We start from the raw sequence: 23159 nt of genomic DNA, 5'->3' as shown, positions 1-23159 counted from the left end.
AGATCATTCCTGCACCCCCTCCAATTATTTGAGGAGTGAGAAAAGAAACAATCTCAGGCAGCAGAAGCTGAAAAATGGCATTTTCTCCCCTGAGTCACTTAAAGGCTGTTTAGGTTTTGTTTCATTTGTCCATAATGACATTCCTTTATTTATTCAAATGGAAAAAAAAAAAATGAAAGCATCATTTAGAGCTAAAGGCAGGACCAAGTATCATTGTTATTGGTTTATCCATTATCTTAAAGGCAGAATAATTTAACAGTCAAGAACACAGACTCAGGAGAGAGGCTGCCTGGATCCACAGCCCAGATTCACATCTTCACTAGCTTGAGGAACTTGGTCAACTTCCTTCAACTCTTTGTAATTCCCTCAGCTACAATAGATGAATTATAATAGATTCAACTTCGTGCTCGCTTCGGCAGCACATATACTAAAATATAATAGATTCAACCTCTTATCATTGTTGGGAGGATTGAATGAGTTAATATATGTAAAGCGCTTAGGATATTCTTTGTCATGTATTCAGTGCCCCAAAGCGCTACCTACTCCTATTTACTGAGCACCTTGGGTGCTGGGAACGTAATTTTGAACAAGGAAGACATAGTCCCTGTTAAGAAGCTTATATCCTAGTGACAGAGACAAAGAAATAAATGGGTAAATCCAATTATGATGATTAACAGGAAGGATAGGAAGGAATAGACAAGAGCAGGAGAGGACTATGTGATTATCTAGGGTAGTTAAGAAAGATATCAGAGGTGATATTTATGTTAAGACCTGAAGGATGAAAAGGCAATGGTGAGAATAAAAGGAGAGTATATGGTCCAAAGGAACAAGTTTGGTGGGTTCTAGGAAATGATGAAAATCAAAGTAACTGGACCACAGGAGTGAGGGGAAAAGGCCTGTGCTGCCATTGTCCTACCAGATCCGGGTGACAAGTCTGGGAACTTCAAAGTCATGTGTGTTCCAAGGAGAGTCACATTGGATTTCTAATCCAACAGCTGGTTTCTAAAACCCTGCATTCAGCCAGTCTGGCTGGCCACCACCTGAGCCCAAGGTCATCAAAATGTGGCCCTTTCTTATGCTCTTGTTTCACTACAAGGAGATAAGTCTCCATGCGACAATAAGAAAGACTTCTTAAAACGTGAACAACCCCAATTTAAAGCCCTCCAGTGGTTTCCCATTGCATTTAAAATGAAATGCAAACTCCTTTCGAAGGTCTCTGTGGACCTACAGGATCTGGCTCTGCTTTTCTCACCTAAATCTTCCCTCACACTCTTCCGTTTCTTTACTAAAGCTCAGTCACATTCTGTTACTTGAAAAGTGTAAATTTACTCTAACCTCAAGTCTGTTGTACTTGCTGGACACACTGCCTAGACTATGCTTTCCCCAGATACTTTGCATGGTGTGCTCTTTCTCTTTCACGTAGATACTCAAGTGGAATTACTTGACCACTGAGCCCAAAGTGGCTTCTCACCCCTACCTCCAATCACTCTATACTATACTCTGATATTTTTTCCTTCACTGAATTTATAACCACCTGAGATAACCTTGTTTAGGTATTTATTTTTTTATCTGTCTACCCCCATTAGAATGTAAGCTCCAAGAGAAACTGTATTTTATATGTCATGTTGACATACAGACTGTATTATCACATTGAAGATCCCTAATGCAAATACTTCTAGATATCCTCAAACTACACATTTAAGTCTAGCGCTACCAAAACCTAACATAAACATCTAATGGTGGTTTACCCAAGATAAAGACTCATAGTCCCTGGTATCTGGAGATAATCATAGTAGCTATACCAATTAGTCCATCAATGATTCATGAAGACTTCTACTGACCTCCTCCAATGAGAAATATGCTAATTATTGATATAAAAATATACAATACTTCCCTGTCTTAGAAACTCATAGTCTTATTGAAGACATAAAACATTAGCTTATGAATGTGATGTATTCAAAGCATAAATCAAGAGGTGCATCTGATAATAGCAAACTGACAGTTTAGGCCAACTCGTATCATTCAAAGAGTTTTTCTGGGTACAGAATTCTAGGTGGAAGATTATTTTGTGTCAGTACCTTTAAAGATATTATTTCACAATATTCTTATAAATCTGTTGTCCTGTTGTACAGGACAAACTGACATTTCTCTCTTGCTGCTTTAAGATCTTTTCATCTTTGGTATTCTGCATTACCACAATGTACGTTTTATGAGTATCTTTTTATTCATCATTTGCTATAAATAATGATTCTTTTATATGCAAATAATGCTTTTATCAGGGCAGAAAAAAATTGTATCATTGTCTCTTTAAAATCATCTCTCTTTTTTTACCTCCTTTTGGGACTCTGATTAGATTTATATTCAATCTTCTCCTTCATTTTTCATATCTCTTAATTTTTCTTATGCTTCCATCTCTACATCCCCCTGAGTTTAATTCTATATAATTCTTTTTATATCTCTTCTCGAATTTACTCACTTTTCTCTTACTCTGACCTAATCTGCCATGTAACCCATCCGTGAAGTCTCCTGTGCCAATGCTTTTCATTTCTAAAAGTCACATTTGGTTCTTATTTGGATTAATCTGATAATTTTATTATAATCTTTTATTTCATGCTAATTTTTGTGAGTCCAAATTTTATTTCCTTAAGCAACCTATACAAAATTATTTTACATTCTGCATCTGAAATCTTCAATATCTGAATTGCTTTAGATCTAAATATATTGTTGTTCTTTGGGTCTAAATATATTGTTGTTTCTAGTCATTCTCACTCATGGTGGCTTATTTCCTCATGTGTTTGGTGATTCTGAACCGTGTGCTATTTATTTGGTCTTATATGGTAATCAAGAGTACTTACTCAGAGAATGATTTTGTTTTCAGAGCATTTTGTTGTTCTTGTTCAGAACCCTTTGTTTATGCTGGAAATCAGTGGATGTTTTTGACCTGGGACCATGTTACTTCTTTTGGAGTCCAAAACATTCTATGTTTCAACACTCCTACCATTCTGCTGGCCCCAAGCTTAGTATTCCTATATTGGCATTTGCCCTCAGAGTAAGCCCACTTGACATTTGTTTACTACTCATTACTCACCTTTAACTGTCTTTTGTTGGTTTGTTTATTTATTAGGTTATTTTTGGAGGGTGTTGGGAGAAGTTTATCCATGAGTCTGTTTCATTTCTTCATGTTCCCTGAGTAGAGGCATTGACAGGTCTGTTCTAAACCATCTTTTCAAGGATTTTTGTAGAGCAAACAGCCTTGGAAGATATAGATGCTATCTTCATCTAAGGCAGAGAGCAGATTTATCCAGAATAATAAACATAATTTCTCCCTCCGGGGCAAAAGTTGAGCAAGTTTGCTAATGGCCTTTTTAAAAGATTGGGTTTTCCTAATCCGAGCATTCCTCAGCTATGATATAAACCCACTACATATACTGAGCATCTGCCTGGGCTTCTCCACCATGCTGTGAGGTTTGCAGGACAAGGGAACTTAGGAGAACACGAAACTCATACTGCCTGTTGTGTTGTAAGTAGTAATGTCCATTATCTCTGATCCAGGTATCTCATGTCTTCTACCAGCATCCATGAAACTGTGGCAGGCAACTTATTAGCTTGAAGGAGGGTAAACTCTCAGATTCTTAACAGTTCTTGACAGTGGGAAAGACATGGTGAAGTGTCCTCTTATTTTCTGTAAAGCTAGCAATTTATTACAAGTTATGACTAGTTATTTTGTAGCGAAGGCCCCTTTAGTATCTATATCAGCATCTTGCCGAAAGTAAAAATGAAATATCTTATTTATATTCATGAGTTCCATGCCCAACAACCAAGTTGTGTTGAATGAATGACTACATGAATGAAGGCAAACCCTAAAATCATAAAATGATAACAAAACCATAACATGTCGGATTTAATTAAACAACTTATTAATCAATTATGAACCATTTACTCATGTCAGCATTTGCATTACAATGATATAGCATTATGCTTACATTTAGTTTATGATATTCGACTATATGTGTTTGGCCAAAGAGAAAAGTCAGCCTAGGCAATGCAAGTGATTTTACCAACTGCTCAAGCTCAGAGTCCATATCCAGAGAGAGCCTGAGAAGGGAGACATTTGAATCTTCAGTTCCTCACTTGGTCCCATTCACAAGGGCCAACTCTCTACTATGAGTGGGATATTTATAGACCAAGAGACAAATTTTCATAAAACAACAGGCCTTCACCTAACATTTGAGGCCCAGGGTAAGGACTACAATTGGAGGCCTGTAAACCATATGTCTAACACTTAGAAGTTACAAATCAAGTTAAGAAAGACTTAAGTAAAAAAATTCTATCCCCTGAACCTTGCAAATTATACCTTCATATTGACAAAAGCTAAAAACTAAATGTGAATAAAGCTATGGTTTTTATGACTGAAAGTTGGCAAGACATCAAAGACAACAGAACTTAATTATTATTATGCACCTAGGGGTATCCTGTTTATGGGCTCGTGATGTCTGGATGAGTAATAAAGCAAAGACATACACAATACATAAAGTATTATGTATTTATCCCATAAAAATGTATTATTCTTTCCTTTGTTTCAGTGAAATCACTAATTATATTGTTATGAACAAGATTTTCAAAAAATGTTTATTTTCATATGTATTGTTCTAGCACAAAGTAAAATATAAACATACACCAAGTATCTACAAATATAAATTAAATGTAAGAAAAGTTAAAGTTATTGGTGTATACATGTTTTAAAAGTTACCCTATTATATTAAAAGTCATCCATGACAATTAAAAGGCAAAATATAAAGTATAATTATGTTTACCTAAAATCTGAACCAAAATATTTAAGCAAAGCTGAAAAGGTTTGAACAATTAACTAAATCATTAATTTCTTAAATAAAAAGTCTACTCACATTTCTAGCATTTAGTGTTATCTAGCTGCCTGTGTAGTAATAATAATAGAACGGGAATGTCATTTGATGCACATTTTATCTAGGCCCATGGCTTACAAATTTAAGATCAAAAGGAATGGTTTATAATGTGAACATGTTTCTCAGCTACAGTGCCCAACGGTTGCAAATACCACGCTAATTCTGAAAAATCTCCAGAACCATCACTTGGGGGCAGGAAGGGAAGAAATCCTGTGGATTCTGTGGACACTCAGCACCGCTGGGAAACAAGACTTCTTTGTGCAAGATTCCCTCGCATCCCTGCACAATCCCAACCAGTATCTCCACACCAGCGCTCCCTCAGCTGGCTTCAAGCCTGGGGCGTGAAATATGGGGGATGGAATCTTCTCTTCCTTCTTCTGATCTCTCTGAGTCTGGCTTGTGTTTTGGCTTTCCTGGCCAGCTCCAGGGGTTGAGCCACGAAATGCAGATTGTGTAACTGCAGTAATTCTGCGTACAAGCTCAATGCTCCAATGTTTACATTTCCACCCGGCCTTGCACAATATAAAGATGAACTGTGAGATGCATGCTAATAATTTTAAATTTTAAATTTCCTTGCTTGGAACAATGTTAAGGAGCAAATTGAAAACACCACTGCAAGTCAAGAGAGAGAGGGAGACTGGTGGAAGAAGGAAAGAATATCTTCATGCATATCTTTCACAGCCCTTCTTCCTGCTTTTTGAAATAGGAACATTTTTACGTTACTCTTGGCCCCACAAATAATGTAGCCAGCCCTGGTTATGGATCATACTGGACCAGCACTGAGCTTCGGATCCCAAGGGATAGAAGCAGTTATGTATTTTTAATATCTTTCTTTACTTTTTTTTTTTTTACTCTGTGATTTTTAGGGAGGTGGTCTAAAATACATGCTTCAGGAAAAGTCCTTCCTCATGCCCAGGTTCAAGGGCAGAGCTGAGTAAGGCCCCAAAACACAAACTGACTTGTACTACTGGACACAGCATGCAGCACCAACTTTTTCCAATGCTGGAGGAAAACCTGCCGGTGTTGATGATATTATGAGAAAGTAACAGGATGCACAACTAGAGACAAAATGAGATTTTACCATTTTCATTTTTCCTCTGACTTAGAATCTAATTTCTCATAAAATGAGCTACTCTAGAAAATCTGATTTGACAACATTGAATATCAGTAGAATTTTTGAAACCAGTAAGTGTGTTTAATTACAACCACTAAGGTTTTATATTAAAATTTTTTTTTTCCTTCTTTTCTTAGACTCTGTTTTGGACATTAGTAAGATTGGCTCTTCTCAAAGGAGGTATATAATGTCTTTACTCATATCCCCCGTGACACGCAGCACAGTGACTTATATTAAACACAGCATTTAACATAAACTGATTGAATTAATTTTAAGTTTCTTTATTTGGTGATTGGAATATTTAATTATGAGAAGTTTTAAATTTTAGAATACATTACCTTTAATGAGATCAGCTCAAATATTTCTAAATAATTGAAGTGCACATCTCACAAACATTTGTGAATTTTATCTTTACCTCAACCCCATGCCACCACTCCCAGCCCCCAAAAAGTCCCTAAAAAAAAGTACAAGTGGAAAAACAGCCTACTCAGAAGGCAATTGAGTCTTCAGGTTACAAGGCTCCATGGGCAATTATTGAGCCCTGGAAATTAAATTTGACACCCCTTGCTCTAAATGTGTCCCTGACACCTAAGGCATTGCTGAAGTTAAGTAACAGTTAAATAAGGATATATTATTGGTTGCATTTTTAAAAATATGTCATTGTTCTATAATCAACTTTTCTGTCGATATTAAAAAAAAAAAGTCACCTACCATTTCCTTTTCAAATTACTTGAAAACATACTTTCTTGCTTCCCCTACATATGTTCCAGCCACGCTGGCCTACAGGATTAATTTCGAGTTTACCTTTTTAGGATTCCAAGGGAATGTGTGAAAGGATCTGGCCCCATTTTTTTTGGACATCAGCTCAAATTCCAGGCAGTGTGGACAAAGAGGCTCCTTTTTTGAATGGTTGCTTGGCAACACCTTATTTCCAAATACACCAATCCCTGGACAGATACAGAGCTGTGTCCTACTTCCAACCATCCTTTCAATGCCTACCCAACAGAGGAGTGCTCCACTAGTTCAAAATCAAGTTCCTAATTCAGCCTGCCTCAAGACTCTGTTGTGCATCAGCCGTTGTTGTCAAAAGAATCTGACTCCCCTCCCCTTCCCCCCCAACCCCCGAATTCCCATCAGAGAAATAATGGCAGGCGTTTGACTGCTCGGCCATTTGCACTCCAACTTTTCACAAGCTCTTAAGGGAAATGGAAGCAAATGATGGATGACATATTAAAGGAGATGGATGATGAGTAAATGAGAATGTCAGCTAGGTTTTCATACTCTACAGGGCATGGTAAATGCAGTGTTTTGTTTGCGTTTTTTTTTTTTAAAGCACATCCATCTGTCGAGGTTCAGAAATTGATGCATGAACCTCTAGGCACTATGTTCATGTTTTTGAGGTCAGGTTGATGAAATTGAACGGGGCTTCAGATTTAGTGTTAAGAGCCATGAGGGCCAAACTTACACTCTTTAAATCTGTCACGTTTAGCAGCTATCAGCAGAAAAATGAACTTTCAGTTGTCTCATTGAGACAATTAACTTGTTTTCACTGCCCTTCCTCCAACCAGCCAAATCCTATCTACTCTTCAGTCTTCTCCCCAAAATTTTCCCAAAACACTGCAGTCCAGAGCAATCTTCCCCCTTCTACACTTCCATCATTTGTTTTCTACAATACTTAATAGAAATTAATCTTTGATGCCTTGCCTCAACTCTTATTTTATTTAGGTTGCTTGACACTTTTAATCATTTAACTGTTTATATGTTCATGCCTTGTTTCTTCCACCAAATTCTTAGTTCTTCAAGTTCTACCACGATACTTCAATAACTTACCATTATCTGACATTAGCCTATTTTATATTTATTTGCTCATAACCTTTATCACTAGAATGCAGGTTCTAAATGGGCATTGATTTTGTTTCTATCTCTGTATCTTTGGAATCATCAAGAACAGTGCCTAGCAAATAATGGGGGCCCAACAGATGTGTTAAATGGGTGAATGAATAAATAAATGAATAATTTGTTTTAAGCCTTCACTTTAAATTGTAACATTTTGGACATATGCTTTAACAAAGCTGGCAGCAATCAGAACCTTCTTGTAGGCTAAAAGTCTGGGCTTTGTAGTCACACAGGTATGGATTCAAATCCACTTTGTTGCATACTATCATCTTGCGGCTATCCAATATTGAGCAAACCACTATACTCTGTGCCTCAGACCTTTCTCCTTTAAAACAGAATAATAATACCAACTTCTTTTTTAAAGATTTTATTTATTTATTTGCGAGAGAGCATGAGAGAGGGGAGGGTCAGAGGGAGAAGCAGACTCCCCGCTGAGCAGGGAGCCCAATGCAGGACTCTATCCTGGGACTCCAGGATCATGACCTGAGCCGAAAGAAGTCGCTTAACCAACTGAGCCACACAGGCACCCCATCTTCATAAAGCTGATGCATTAAATAAGACATAGTCAATAAGATTCCTGACATGCAGGAACTGCTCAACAGTTCATTATACAAATCTATATCGATCACTTATAATGTTGAGAGCAGTTGGGGTGGAGGGAACACTAGTGCTCTATTAACGCTGCTATTATAATTATAATTAGATATTGTCCGGCAACAAGTTTCTTCCTGAACTTCTCATTGTGATTTTCAGGTGGATCATTCAAACATGGGTCTAAAACTCCATGTCAGAATCAGCAGAAAGACCAGGACTAGCAGAGATGTGTTTCATGACATTGATTAGATGAACTGGACTATCGGTGGTGGTAAACAGAGGTTACAATGGTAAGGCAAAAATCTGGATTAGATGGCATATTGGAAGGGCAGGATTGGTAGACAGAGCAGCAGTGACGTGTCCAATTCAGAATAGCAGAATGCCCAGGTATTTGAGCAGATCTGGTATTAGAACTAAGTAAGAAATATGGGTGATGAATATGTTAAGGGGAAGAGTCCAGAAAAGCAGAGGACCAATACAAGAAAAAAAATAAAGATTATGAGACAGAAGAATTTAAATACTTGTGACTGGGGTGCCTGGGTGGCTCAGTTGGTTAAGCATCTGACTTTGGCTCAAGTCATGATCTTAGGGTCCTGGGATAGAGTCCTGCATCAGGCTTAGTGGGGAGTCTAGATCACCCTCACCTTTGCCCCTCCCCCTTGCTCTCTCTCAAATAAATAAATGAAATCTTTTATAAATAAATAAATTAATAAATAAATAAATAACTTGTGGCCTCAGAATACAATTATGATCCCTCGATGGATGACTCCTACACAGATAGGAACCTTCGCATCTGATGCAATTGGTATTTCTCAATCAAAAAAAAAAAGGCAATTAAAGTAAAAAAAGCTGTTTTAATTTTATTTTAGAATTTTATTCTAACTAAAAAATATAAATGCACCAGTCTTTGAACTAGGACTAAGAGCTTTTATTAGAGTATGGATCTATTGTCTATTGCCCTGTTCCTTCTTTCTTTTTTTTTTTTTTAAAGATTTTATTTATTTGACAGAGAGAGAGACAGCTAGAGTAGGAACACAAGCAGCGGGAGTGGGAGAGGGAGAGCAGGCTTCCCGCCGAGGAGGGAGCCCGATGTGGGACTCGATCCCAGGACCCTGGGATCATAACCTGAGCCGAAGGCAGACGCTTAACGACTGAGCCACCCAGGCGCCCTATTCCTTCTTTCTTGTATAATCACATACCACATTCATAATATATGGGTTATAATTTTAAGTTTGGCTTTCTTCAAAGTGGGACAAGAATTTAAGACAATTGCAAAGCAATGTGAGTATGAATTTTTTAAAAGATTTTTTAAAATTTCTTTCCCAAACTTTGTTTCACATACATCAACTGGTTGGAAATATTTTAGCCCCCAGTTTTTATCAAGTCTTTTTAAAATATTCAATTTGAATTTCATGGTAATAATAATCTCAATCTTTTGCACTGAATTTCATCAGCTTGCATTAAAGTTCACTAAATTGCATAATCACCATAACAAGTGTAACTTGTATAACATCATGTTTGGAAACAAACAAAATTAACCTTGGTAACTATTGGGTTGGGAGTAGTGGGAGCTCCTTGGTTGGTTGTATACTAGAGAGCAGCCTACCAGCTGTGAGCTTTGGCCTACTGTTGACATTAGTCATCATGCTTAGCAGAAGGAGGAAGATGTCAGTTTATCAAACAAGTTAGTTAAAGGGAGGGTTATTATCAAGTTCTTTATTCCACCTGGTGACATGTAAATTGGTCCAACTCCTACTCTAGTTGAATAAAAAGAAACAACATACAAGAAAGGATATCCATTTTAAGAGCTACCAATTATCAGCTTGCCCCAGAGGATGCCCAAATGTCTTGGCTCAACCCTATCCGAGGTTGAAGCCCCAGGATGAAGACTGACGTCTAATGGACCATGGAAGGCCATTGATAATTAAGGTAACATCTTTATTCCAGGCTCAGGGTTTAACATATTTATTCTGAAGAAAGAACTAGTTTCAGGAAGGCTGTGTTAAGCAGATAATGAATAATACTCCTCCAAGAGGAGGATATGTAGACAGGGGTAAGAAATTATAACTAGAGTCACTAGCTGACCTGTGGCTTTTATTGAGTTTTGTGGGTTTGTGTGGCATATTCTCCCTGTGAGTCTCATTGCTTCTTACTGGCTTGGAAATAACACAATGGACAAGTCATTAGGCAAAACAAACACAATTGTAATGAATTGTGTGTGAATTGTAATGAATTGTGAATGCAGTGAATAACTAGTAAAAAATGTTTTGGCTATCTCCATACCTGAAAAACAAATTACAATCTGGAGAAAATGAGTCTTTTTATAGATAACTCTCTCAATATGCTTGGAAATAGTTGAACTGGTGACCACACCACTTCCCTCCTTAGGACTATCAATTTCTCACACCAGGAGTAATTGTAGTAAGTTAGCTAAGCACTTGCATTGTTTTACTCACCAACAAATTCCAGTTCTCTAACCAATCAGGTGATGAGCGTGGATGAAACAAAATGAGAGGAATTTACAAAATGGAAAATCAGTTCTTCAAATCTTCCTCCTTAAGTTGAAACATCTTGGTCCATGCTAAAAACATTAGTAGGGGATTGTTTTTTTGTTTGTTTGTTTTATGTTTTTACTTCCCTTCTCTTAGGAACTGTAGCTTGGTATTCAGCATCAAGGAATATAAGATTTATTTCTTTGGGATGAGATAGCTTCTTAGTAAATTGGTAGATACGTTGAAAACAAGAGTTGAGAATCTAAAAGTTGCCACAAATTTCAGGAAAGGTTCATCCTTCTTAGCTTTGGTAACAAAAAATCATCAGAGCCTGGTTTTCACATGTTCCATCCATCAAGAACTTACCTCAGTGAGCACTTTTTTCAAGTGTCAGCAATTCCCTTCTGAAAGTCGGACATAATCAAGGGTAGACCCACTCTGAAAAACACACTCTGAGTGCCAACAAGTCAGCAACAGTCTCACCCAGGTAAGCATGCTTCTATAGGTAATGTCAACCTACTTAGGTCTCTAGAAGTCCATTAAATTCTGAACCCCATGCTTCTCAGAAATCTGATATGAGATAAGCAGTCTACTGAGTGGTAGTCTCATCACCCTGTGACCTAGTGGTAACATGGACCTAATAATAACTAATAACCATTTTTACATACATTATTATTTCACTTGAAGCTGATAACAACCATATGCAGTGGTTACTATTCCTTTGGAAAAGGAAAAACAAAGCATATATTATATCTAACATTTATTGAGCATTTACAATTTCCAGCCTCCATCTTCAGCACTTAAGTATTTTTTTCTTTCATTTAAGCCTTACAAATGCATTGTGAAATAGGTATAGTCTCTCATTTTACAGTTAAATATATAAAGGTCAGGAAAATTAGAGCCAGCACTGAAACCCAGGCCTTCTAATGGCCAAGTCATGATTGTTTCTCTCACACATAAAGCTTGCTAAGGAGCCAGATTTCCATCCATGCCCAAGAAAATAAATAATTTGCTTTTCTTAAATTTATACACTTGAAGATGATTTTCAAAAAGCTTATACTAGACTTCTGTACCCTTAGAGTCTGAAATAAAGTAAAATAATGAACCCTGATGGAGAGTATTAGAGAAAAGCACCTGCTTTTGCAATTTTTTGGAACTTATGCTGGGCTTACCAACAATGAATTTCTATGGAGACCATCTTCTGTAGTAGTGAAGGAAGCAATATATCTTCTTTTGTTTACAATTTTTCAACTCTGATTTGATTGATAGTTTTAATTTCAAACTTTTAATTTGAAAATTTTCAACTTTATGCAAAAGTAGAGGGGATAAAATGATGAATCTCATGTAGGCATCAGCCAGCTTCAGTAATTACCAAATCATGGTCACCTTTCTGATACATTTCACCCACTTCCCTACCCTTGGATGATTCTGAAACAAATAAACATCATGTTATTTCTAAATGTCTTACCAAGTCTCTCGAGAAAATAATGACTCTTTTCCAACATATTCATGATCACATCTTAAAAAACTAATAATTCTTTAATATCAAATATCTAATCATTGCTCATAATAATGCTAATACTAAGATCAAAAATATGATGGTTCAAAAATATGAAAAATGTTTAAATTTTTTGCAGCTCTACTTGTCTTCAAACTATATCCTACTTGGAATGTACAGTAAAACAACTTTGCTTTAAAGTCATTTAGAGAGCTCTTCTCTATTGGTTATGTCACCAGTTCTGTGCATACTTAGGTTCATATGTTTCCTTTTCCTTTCCATTTTTAGGGGTTGCTTTTTTTAAATTTTATTTTAAAATTATGTGAAATATGTATATGGTTTCAGTGTCAGATCTACAAAGTAAGCTAGACTGAAAGGTGAGTTTCTGTCCCTAGGACTTTACCTTATTCTCTACCTCCCTTCAGTAATCCTTTTGAAAATGTGTATGTTTTCCTTTGCTTTTTTTAAATGTAAGAAAATATATACACATATTTTTGCTTGCCTCCATTTTTACTAAATGGTGTATACTTTACATATTTTTCTCTATTCTGCATATTTTACTTAACAGTATTTCTTAAGTGATCCCCCATAGTAATATATTGAAGTATGACATATCCTGCTCATAGTATAATACTCTTTGTGTGGATGATCCATAAGTTTTAAAGAAGTCCCCTATTGCTATAATGCATAGGGTTTAATTAAAACCTATTTTTAGTTTAATTAAACTAATTTTTTTTTTTTAAAGATTTTATTTATTCACTTGAGACAGAGAGAATGAGAGACAGAGAGCATGAGAGGGAGGAGGGTCAGAGGGAGAAGCAGACTCCCTGCCGATCAGGGAGCCCGATGCGGGACTCGATCCCGGGACTCCAGGATCATGACCTGAGCCGAAGGCAGTCGCTTAACCAACTGAGCCACCCAGGTGCCCAAACTAAATTTTTTTTAATTAAAATCACTTTGATTTCCAAAAAATAAATTATACAACTTCAGCACATTTTATGAAGGTTCTTGATAAGGCATGTTATTTTCTTTGGAACCATCTAAAATTTATATATATAAAATAAAATATAAATAAATAAATGTAAATTTGTATATAAAATATAAATTAAATATATATATACAAAGATCTATATTATCTTTGCTGAAAAGACATAGAAAGACTTCAAAATTTGCTATTTATATTGAAGAGTAGGAGAATATAGCATTCGAAACATGTTCTGCCCAAGCTTTCCTTTCTCCAAAAAAACATCTGATTTGAGGTCTAAGTGAATTTCAACATGAATAATACAAAATGGAAACCTTTTTAAAACTGGGGATTAAAACTGGGGAAACAGATTTATTGTTGTTTGCATACTTGCAGTTGCTGCATTCTTGCAGTTGTTCTTATTGTCCTCTCTGGGCTCAGGTCTAGAAGAAATTGCTACTCAGTAACAACTGAGCCAGTAGGACTTTGAGCCCAGGTTGTCTGGCTTTGCCATGTGTTTTGGTAACATTTACCTCTGCTCTCCCTCTCACTCTCATATAATTGTATTCATAAAAGATAAATAAGCAAACATAATACTTAGCAAACACGTGTACTGTACATGAATTTCTAAATGAATATCCAATACATTTCAACAATAGCCCTGTCCATATTCTTAGGTTCTTATATATATTGTTTTGGTGCTGATTGCTTTTATTCCTTGCTCTTAACAGAAATAAATATATCCTTATTAGCAATACAGGGTTAGAACTTAAATTCAGGGGGCGCCTGGGTGGCTCAGTCGTTGAGCGTCTGCCTTCGGCTCGGGTCATGATCCCAGAGTCTTGGGATCGAGCCCCGCATCAGGCTCCCTGCTTCACGGGAAGTCTGCTTCTCCCTCTCTCACTCCCCCTGCTTGTGTTCCCTCTCTCGCTGTGTCTGTCAAATAAATAAAATCTTTAAAAAAAAAAAAAAAAACTTAAATTGAGTCCAACAGAGGACTACTTTTTTTTAACTTCTCATTTTTAAATAATTACATATTCACGGAGAGTTGCAGGAACATTTTACAGGGAGTTCTCATGTACTTTTCACCTAGTTTCCCTCAATGGTGACTGCTTACAAAATTAGTGCAATATCACAACCACAACCAAAATGACAAGGACAAAATCTAGAGAGCTTCCTCAAGTTTTGCAGGTTTTATATTCACTCAAGCACTCATTTGTGGGTGTGAGTGCACAATAGCTGTGTATCTATTCTGAGCAATTTTATCCCATGTGTAGATTCATGTAACCATCACCACAAATCAAGATACAGTACTGTTCTATCTCCAGAGATCCCTCCTCTTAACGCTTTCCAGCCACCTCCAGACCCCTCTCCCATTCTTAACCTCTGCCAACCATTAATCTCTTTTCTATCTCTATAATTTTCATTATTTCAGGAATGCTGTGTAAATGGGGCCGTACAAGGTAACATTTTGAGCTTGGCTTTTCAAACTCAGCCTAGTTCCCTTAGGAAGGATCCCAGTTTCTGCCTGTATTAATAATTTTATTGCTACATAGCATTCCTGATGTGAATGTATCGTAACATAACTATTTACCTGTGAAGGAGTTTGGGTTGTTTCCATTTTGGGGCTACTACCAATAGAGCTTCTATGAACGTTCATGTACAGCTTTTTGTGTTAACATTAGTGTTCATTTCTCTGGGATAAATGCCCAAGGCTGTAATGGCTGAACTGTATGGTAAGTGCATGCTGAGTTTCTAAAGAAATTGCCTAACTATTTTCTAGAGCTGCGCCATTTTCATTCCCATCAGCAATGTGTGAGCAATCCACTCGTGCATTCGCACCAGCATTTGGTGTGGTCACTACTTTTATTTTAACCATCGCAGGTAGTGATATCTCGTGGTTTTAATCTTCATTTCCCTAATAGGTAATGATGCTGAATATCTTTCCATGTGTTTATTTTCTTCCTGTGTGTCCTTTTTTGTGAAATGTCTATTCATGTCTTTTGCTCACTCTCCAATTGAATGTTCATGTTATTACTGAGTTTTGAGCATTCTTTACATATTCCAGATATAGGCCTTTGTTGGATATTTGGTTTGCAAAGGTTTTCCCCCAAATGTGTAGTTTGCTTTTTACATCCTTCTCACAGGGTCTTCTGCAGAGCTAAAGTTTTTAATTTTTAATTTTGATGAGGTCAAATTTATCAATTTTTCGGGATCATGCTTTTGGTCAAGTCTAAAAACTCTTCACTTAACACTAGACCCCAAAGATTTTTTTTATGTTTTTTTTTTTTACAAGTTGCATAATTTTAAATTTTACATTGAGGTCTCCATGACATTTTATTTAATCCTTATTGAGGATTTCAATTTATGTCTGGATCTGGAAAGTAGAAACTGAAGTGAAATTCTCAAGAGCTCTGGTGCTTTTTTTAATATCCAGAAATGAAGGTGTCATATCATTAACTTTTTATGAACTAAACAAAACTTCTCCTTGCTTACTCTCTGCTAGTCATAACCCTAATAGCAACTAGACATAAGGAGAAATACTTAAAGGGATTACTAGTTGAATAGTAAGCTTGTCACAATCTTGTCTAACCTGATGATTGGAAATGCTGACTGTTTAAAAAAAAAAAGTACTTCTTAGAAAATTGTGTTTTTAGTTCTTTATTCTTGATGTCAAATCAAGCAGCTCTCATTCCAAATCATAACTCTAGGGATGGCATCTAGATTTTGGATATTAACCCCAAGGACTTAATTATAATCTTGTTATACACAGGGGATATTTGTAACAGGCAAACACCGTGCCATGGACCTTCTATGAAGGTCTTTGATTTGTCTTGTTTAAACAATAGTTCATATTATATGGACTGCCCCCTTGTTAAAACACTAATGATCCCTCATGAAGTAGGACCCCACTGGGGGGGGGGGGGAGGGCACTAAGGGAAAGTGCACAAACCCAAGTTTTACCTTTATGATAATTTTAGACAGCTGGGAAGCATGGGGAGGAGTAATCTGAGTCAGTCCTAAGTGAAAAACTGGGGTGAATGCTGGTTAACCACATGCATTTGTAGCTGATGTTTCTCTGGTATTTCATCCTGAAAGAATGGAAAACAAGGCAAAGAAGCCCAAAGCAGAGACAAGATAATGTTTCTCTTGAAAAACAAAAAGCACCAGCAAATGAAGAGAAACCCTATTCCCCATTTAGGTGAAAGGATGGTGTTCAGTAATGTCTTTTCTGGCTCATGTTTGAGAACGTCAAGGAGGAGTGCCCTTTCTTATGAAAGGACATAAATATTTTTGGAACATGAAGCTTCATGTTTAAAATAATAACAATAACAACAACAATAACAAAAAGACTATTTTGTTTCAGAAGTCTATTTAACCCTTAGCTATGTTTTAAAATGCATGAGGCCAAGTCTCAGGAATGCAGATTATGGTTTTGATTGCTCAGTCTCATTAGCAAAAAACATCAATCCAGCCTAAAGGAAATTGCTGTGAAACACTACCAGGTTGGGCTTTGATTCAAATGAAGGATAAATAAGAAAACGAAATGTTAAAACCCTGTGAGGTGTATTAAAGACGACTTTTCATTTCTATTATCAATAGGGCCAATCTCCAAAGGTTTTATTATTTTTATGGACCAGTAGCCATGAATTAGGGATGGGAGATGGGTTATTTGGATCACTAGTATATATATATGATTAGATCAGCATCTAAATGAGCGTTATCTACTCTTTTGAATGCATATTATCTATACATTTCAGCCAACTAACACAAGTATCACGTTTGAGGTTTTTCTACTAATTTCTTGCTCCTGGAGGACAGTGCTTAATCAAACAAAATGCCTCAAATGATCTATCATAGTAGATTATAGTTTCTAAAATGGGCAAAACAGTATCTTCTATTCCATAACCATTTCTCTCAACCGAGCTTTGATCTGAAGAGATGGAGTCTATGCTCCCTCCTCTTGAAACTGGATGCAGTGTGATTATATGGTGGCAGTCATGCTGTGTGACCTGCAGGGCTGGACTGTAGAGGATGGGCAATGATGCTTTGGATTTGTTAGAATTCTCCTCTTCCGGCAGCCATGTTTAGAGTCTGGCTGTCCCGGGGCTACCATGTTGTGAGGCAGCCCAAACTCACCTGTGTGGACAGACCACATGGAGCGGCTCTGAGAATCCAGAAGAGGAGCCTGGCCACCCTCCAGCTTCTGTAGCCTCCCTCTGTCCTGCTCTTCCAGCCCTAGCTAACATCTGCCTGCAATCACATAAGAGACCCAGAGCCAGAACCACCCAATCAAGCCCTTCCCAAATTCCTGGCCCACAGAAACCATCAGAGATTATAAATATATATTGCTGTTTTACACCACTAAGTTTTGGGGTGATTTATTATACACCTATAGATATTCAGAGTACCCCCTGACCTTTTGATTTAATCAAATAGCTTGTTAATTTAGTTAGTGAGAAACACTGAGCTAGTATGTGGATAGAAAAAAATTATAAATAACATAGATTCAATTGAAGATGTTAGGCCACTTCTCTGACCTTTCATTAAAATCTTTTCCTTCTTTCTTTACTTTGCTAATACTGCTATATTATTCCTCTGTGAGAGGAGTAAGAACTCATTTTATGATCTTTCCCCCCATAGGATTTTCTTCTCCCTCTTCAATTACATGAATATTTCATCCTAAAAGCCCCATCTCTAGTCCCTGGTCATTTTAGCCCTCTGGGATTATTTCATAGTTCTCTACACTTCTCACTACAACATTTATTTATCATCCAAAGTCTATCTTGTGTGTGTACATGGGTGTCCACAAATCCTCCTCAAGTAGATTATAAATTCTTCAGGGTCAAGAACCGCATTTCACAGTTTTTATACCTTTATATCCATTGAACTGTTACATTGCATTTTACATCATTCCATGATTCATTTATTGGATACACTATCTTGATATCATGACTTAAAATAAGAAATATCTATTTGGTCTTTGTTCTCATTCCAGGCACGAAACTTCTAAAACCTTGGAATTTCCTGTGATGAGAATCACAAAGGTGTCTTTTGTTATGTTAATGAGATGACTTTTGGAAAGTACCTAAGCATGGGGGCTGATTGCCAGTGGTGCCAGCCATGTGTTTGGAAGACTGGAATTTTCAGTCTCCCCACTAAGCTCCCTGGTGGGCAGAGGGCTGGAGATCGAGTTCATTCACCCATGGCCAAGCCTAAGTAATGAGACCTACCTAAAAACCCAAAAGGCCAGGGACCCAGAGAGCCTCTGGTTGATGAACATGTGGTGGTATTGAAAGAGTGAAGCATGGAAGCTCTGCACCCCTTCCCACACAACTTGTCCTATACAACTCGTGCATATGGCTATCTTGAGTTATATCCTATTATAAGAAGCCAATGATAAAACCAGTAGGTTAAATTTTCTCTAAGTCCTGGGGCGCTTGGGTGGCTCAGTCAGTTGAGCATCCGACTGTTGGTTTCAGCTCAGGTCATGATCTCAGGGTGGTTAGATTGAGCTCTGAGTCAGGCTCCATGCTGAGTGGGGAGTCTGCTTGAGATTCTCTCTCTCCGTCTCCCTCTACCCCTCACCCCCCGTGCTCTCTCTCTCTCAAAAAAAAAAAAACAACGTGAGCCAAAGATGGCTGCTCTCAGGGTAGGTGAGCAAAGGTTGGAGTGAGCCCCGTCGTGGTCGCCGAGGCCGGGTGGAGGCACCACCTGCTGTGAGGAGAGCAGAAGTTACTGGCATCCCGGAAAAAAAGGTATCTATTATTGAAAAATATTTTAAGGCTCAAGATGGAAAATCATGAACCAAATGATACCGTCAAGGAAGACTTAATTTTCAATATCATAACCAGAAAAAATTAACCAACTCCCAGAAGCAGAAAGGAATCCGTTTGAACATGGATCAACATATGTTGGACTTAATGCTGGTCTCCGTGGTCTAATAGTAAATAGTCTTTTTCGACGCATCCTAAATGTGACGCTGGTTTACCAATGGCAGTGATCCCATTTTTGACTGCGCACATATCTTACAAAGGTTTTGTAAGTTTACCTTTGAATACAGGTGATTTGAATTGTGAAACCTGTACAATAACATGGGGTGGATTGGTTGGTCTCGTTTCTGGTGGTCTGCACCCTGTTATCTTGGCTATACCTGTGAATGGCGGCCTCGCAGCCAGCTATGAGTCAGCCCCGCTACCAGAGAAAGGAAACATCTTAACTTACTGGACTAGAATTTCTAAGCCTGTCTTTAGAAAGATGTCATTTCCCATTTTGCTCCAGACTATGTTTGCAGCATACCTTGGATCTAGACAATATAAGCTAATTATAAAGGCCCTTCAGTTACCTGAACCTGGACTAGAAATTCAGTGACTGTTAAACAAATGTGTACACAAAAATAAAATTGTAATGTATGAAAAAAAACCAAAAAACAAAAAACACAAAAAACAACATAATTATTTAAAAGAAAATTTCTCTAGGTTCTGTGAAAGTTCTACCAAATTAATCAAACCCAAGGAGGGGTCATGGGAACCTCTGATCTAAAGCTGATGGGTCAGATAATTGACATCTAACAGTGGGGGGCAGCCCTGTAGACTGAGCCCCTAACCTGTGAGATCTGATGCTATCTCCAGGTATATAGTGTCAGAATTTCGTTGAGTTGTAGGACACCCAGCTGATACTGGAGATTTGCTTAGTGGTATGGAAAAACACACACACATTGGAATTGGTATTAGAATCATAATCACCAATTACTTTTTTCAAGTATCATAATGGGTGATCCCCGATCAACTTGATCTAATCATTTAAAGAGACAGATTTCTATACATAAACCTATACATTTGTAAAGTCAAAATAACTCATTGAAAAGTTACAATTTTTTTTTAAGATTTTATTTATTTATTTGACAGAGAGAGACACAGCAAGAGAGGGAACACAAGCAGGGGGAGTGGGAGAGGGAGGAGCAGGCTTCCCACCCAGCAGGGAGCCTGATGCGGAGCTGGATCCCAGGACCCTAGGACCATGACCTGAGCCAAAGGCAGATGCTTAACGACTGAGCCACCCAGGCGCCCCGAAAAGTTACAATTTTTTTAAAAAAGAGAAGTTACAATTTAAGTGATGTCATTTTGAGAAAAGAAAATAGTTGGTTTTTAACTAAGCTAATTCCTGGGGTTTTTTCTCATAAATATGCAAATAATTATCATCAAAATAATCAGTATAATTGACATGTATTGTCACAGTCTACTATACAACTGATTAAGAAACTCAGTCTTCAGGTGCCTGGGTGGCTCAGTCCGAGAAGCACCTGCCTTCGGCTCAGGCCATGATCCCAAGGTCCTGGGATTGAGTCCTGCGTCAGGCTCCCTGCTCAGCAGGGGAGTCTGCTTCTCCCTCTCCCACTGCCCCTGCTCGTGCTCTCCTTCATGCTCTCTCTCGTGCTCTGTCTCTCTCAAATAAATAAATGAAACCTTAAAAAAAAAAAAAGGAAGAAACTCAATCTTTAAGCTAATGACAAAAGACCCTATTTTCTCTTGTTAAAGGCTCTTAACTACTAAAATAATTCTTATCGTTGAAGACTTTATCTCATGACATAAAAATTAAGATTCAACTCAAATCAGTCACCAAAAGAATGAAGCAGTGATTTTAATTTGAATCAATACACAGAATTCAGGCTTTTTTTTTCCATAGGACTTTCTTGACCTGTCAAGTCAACCAAAGAAGGCATGCTGGGTTTTGCTGTATAAGATATAGCTTTAACCCAACGCAATTAAGTTGAAAAAACAAGCACCCAAACTGATTATTTACTAATCTTTACAAAAAAGTTCCAGCTGCTTGCCTACGTTTTTCACTGTCCACTGACTGATTTTGTATGGTTTGAGCCAATGTAAGACTGAGCCTCATAAAAGTGAGTTTGAGGAAGTCCTCAGCTGGTAAGCTCAGACATGGTTTTGGCGCCTAGCACAGCAGCAGCAACCACAGGGAAGGACTACTGTCATGACTGGGGTCTCTCTTCCAGGACCCCTCACTGCACCGTGAGCCAGGAGGATCCCAGCTCCCGGATGGAAAGTAAAAGTCAGTGACTAAGAGAATGGAAGGTCCTCAAGGCAAAGACTTAGTCACACTCAATGTCAACATTGATGGGTCAGGATCCTTTCAATTCCAAATACCAACAAAGTCATGTGAGAAAATAAAAGAGCAAGTGAGTAGTAATAGGAAAGTTATAACAGCCCCACCAGTGTGATCTTTTCTTCCACTGGAATCCGTGTGATATCTAACTTGGATGGTTAATATAACTATTTATAGATTCTGTATAAAGAATTGTGTGAGTTTACATGCACACATATAAATAAATACACAGTCACAATCACTCAGAATAAATAGAAATTCAAAACAAGAACCAGAGCATTCGTACTTTCATGTTTGTATAGTCTTTCATTAATTGGAGTGTTGGCAATAATGTTGAAAAAGTCATATGACCACCCAGGACTAGAAATATAAATGTTAATGACCTTTTTTCTTTCAGTGAATTTCTCAAGTATCAGCTTGTAATCACCAATCCCATCTGCTACTTACTAAAGACCTCAGAGTTGCATCAAAGTTCAAAACAGTGGTAAGTCATTGATTTTTATCAATGCTCAACAGATGGACCTAAAAGATGTGTAGTAGATTGCTATACAAAATCTGAAATGGAGCTCATACTTTCCAAACCCCCCTAAGTGGAAGAACCGTTGCACTTTAATATGACATCCAAACGGTCTACTGCTTACTTTCTAGAAAAGGACCTCATGGAGCACCTAGTCCACATTCATTAAAATGAACTAAACTGAAGTAGATCGAATTAAATCATATTGAATATGTCAACAAGAAATGGTGAAAAACACATCCAGCTGTCTACCAGCAAAGAACTGCAGATTGCAATGTCAGCATAGAATGATTATTCAAGCCAGCAGCAAAGCAACATTCCTAAGGTAAGAGAGGCAACAGGAACATTGTTCACCTAGAAATGTTTCCCTCAAAAATGTATCAGTCAGGATCCTTTCAATTCCAAATACCAAAAAACTTGAATCAAACTAGCTCAAGACCCAATCCCTATCCCCCCCAAAAGTGGAATGGAAATTAGTGGTTTGCAACTCACCATAACTGGAAAGCCTAGCCATCCTGATTCATATACCCATCCCTGCTATTGAGTAGGAAAAGTGTGGTTCCACGTAAGGGAGGGATGGTGTGAATAACATACACATACAATATGCACAAACACACCGTTTGAGTGGTACACGTGAATCTAATTTCAAGTACAGCTAGATTGGCTTAAAAGGACTCAAAATGGCAGAGCTGTCTCTCCACGTCTTGGTTCTTCTTTCTGTGGGCTGACTTTCTTCTTTCCCACTGCATAGGAGCCTCTTCCATGGGTCCAAAAATGATTTCCCAGGTACTTCATTTGTACACATATCTGTTTTAGCAACCCCAACAGAAAGAACAATTTTCTCCCTCTATCTTCTGCTGATTCCAATAAGGGACTTTTGGCTTAATGTCTCAAGCACAGAAGGATCTGAGCTAGTCGCTATTGCCGGGAAGATGAAGCCCCCAGAATTAGCCCATTTTGCCACTTGCCCATCCCTGGCATTGAGTGGGAGAAGCATGTCTTCCCAAAAGCGGGGGGGGGGGGGGGGGCGGGGGTGAT

At 37.7% G+C, this 23159-nt stretch overlaps 1 long non-coding RNA gene and 1 pseudogene across 1 annotated transcript; both read left to right on the top strand.

Moving 5' to 3' along the window:
- The first annotated feature begins 19081 nt into the window (after window positions 1-19081).
- LOC102726801 (transmembrane protein 126A pseudogene) lies at window positions 19082-20337 on the top strand (annotated as a pseudogene).
- Window positions 20338-21017: 680 nt separating this feature from the next.
- On the top strand, window positions 21018-22512 carry LOC145722071 (uncharacterized). The gene is made up of 3 exons (XR_014146103.1): window positions 21018-21677; window positions 22002-22088; window positions 22253-22512. It is a non-coding gene; the product is annotated as an uncharacterized LOC145722071 (long non-coding RNA).
- Window positions 22513-23159: the final 647 nt, after the last annotated feature.

This window comes from Leptonychotes weddellii, chromosome 6 (assembly GCF_054177405.1).
Source record: "Leptonychotes weddellii isolate Sample4059 chromosome 6, ASM5417740v2, whole genome shotgun sequence".
NCBI lineage: Eukaryota > Metazoa > Chordata > Mammalia > Carnivora > Phocidae > Leptonychotes > Leptonychotes weddellii.
The sequence above is the reverse complement of the archived record's forward strand: the minus strand, read 5'-3'. Positions and strand labels throughout refer to the sequence as shown.